The sequence below is a fragment of the Rhagoletis zephyria genome, unplaced genomic scaffold, assembly GCF_001687245.7.
Source record: "Rhagoletis zephyria isolate East Lansing unplaced genomic scaffold, Rhagoletis_zephyria_1.1 Rzeph_scaffold_02581, whole genome shotgun sequence".
NCBI classification, from domain to species: Eukaryota; Metazoa; Arthropoda; class Insecta; order Diptera; family Tephritidae; genus Rhagoletis; species Rhagoletis zephyria.
Window position 1 is genome coordinate 67,657 of NW_016159665.1, and position 1,512 is coordinate 69,168.

The window sequence follows — 1,512 nt, forward strand, 5'->3', positions numbered from 1 at the left end:
AGGCTTATAAAACACCAAAAGAAACTCCAAATCCTTTGGGTTCCTGGGCATAAGGGGATTCCAGGCAACGAATTTGCCGACGAAGCGGCCAAGAACGCATACTTATCTCCCTGTCTAACGTTTAATGCATCGCCGAGCAAGGATTTGCAGAAACTAATAAATATACACCTTCGAAACATAAAAACTTCAGACTGGTCCCATTATCAGCATTTTTACTACACCAATAATCCTGATTGTACGAAAGCTCTTTACCCAGCGGAATTATCAAGGAAAGAAATTACCTACTTTACACGACTGAGGCTGGGCCACACAGTGATTACACATAGCCACCTTCTACAAGGTGAAACTCCACCTGCCTGCCCGTATTGTTCAAATCGCCTATCTGTCCAACACATCCTCGACGATTGCCCAAACCTATCGACACTGCGAGCAATGAATTTCAGTACCACTGTACCGTCAACCTTACTAAATGTAATTACACTCAGAAACGTTAAAAAAGTAGCTAAATACATCAATGACATTAATTTAAGCAGCAAAATTTAACCAACATTAATCAAATAAAATATATATTATAAGATGTATATGACAAGTTCGGAATTATCAGAACAGAATTTGTATGTGGAAATGCACTTGCAAAGAAAAAAACATATGTAAAATTTAGACAAAGATACGTACAAAAGAAAGAGTTGTAAACAGTAACATCGCACCGTAGGCCCTGGTAGCTAGTGTGTTTTTTTAAGTTAGTTTAATATTTTATATTACTCTAATAAATAATAATAATAACGTCAGCATGGAAACCCAACGCAGAATCACTCTTGCCAACAAGTACTAGCTTGGACTGAATAGGCAGTTCTCGGCAGTTCTCGGCGTAAGAAAACCACAGTCTATAAGTCACTAATCATGCCCGTGCTGGTATATGGCGCAGACTATGGAACGAAGAGCTGTATGAGCTTCAAAACGACATGGACATAGTGCAGCGAATTAAAATACAGCGGCTTCACTGGCTTGACTATGTCGTTCGAATGGACACCGACGCTCCTGCTCTGGAAGTAATCTGGATTTACTTGGCATTTCCAATTGGCGTTAGTTGGCACAAAAGAGAAACGACTGGCGCGCTTTGTTGAGCACGGCCAAAATCGCTTTGGCGGTTGCAGCGCCAAATATGAAGAAGAAGAAGAAGAAGAGAATAGATCTATAACCTTATCAGTCACACCGTGCTATAGTCCCGACGAAATCCCTAACTATTTAAATCGACGAATAGTTTTATGTCAACTGTTGTGAATTTCTGATTATGTGTTTTTGTACAAATATTGAATACAATAATTTTAAGTTATAATAAACAATTTTTTAGTAAGTTATTGGTTTTGAAATTTTTCTTTTTAAATTATGTAAAATTTCGTTCTGGCTACGCCTATGTATGTATGTTTGTCCCAGGTTCCAGACTAAACGGACGGAGAGAATCGAATGAAATTTTGACAGTGTTGCCACGACACCTGGGCAGGCATAGTTGGG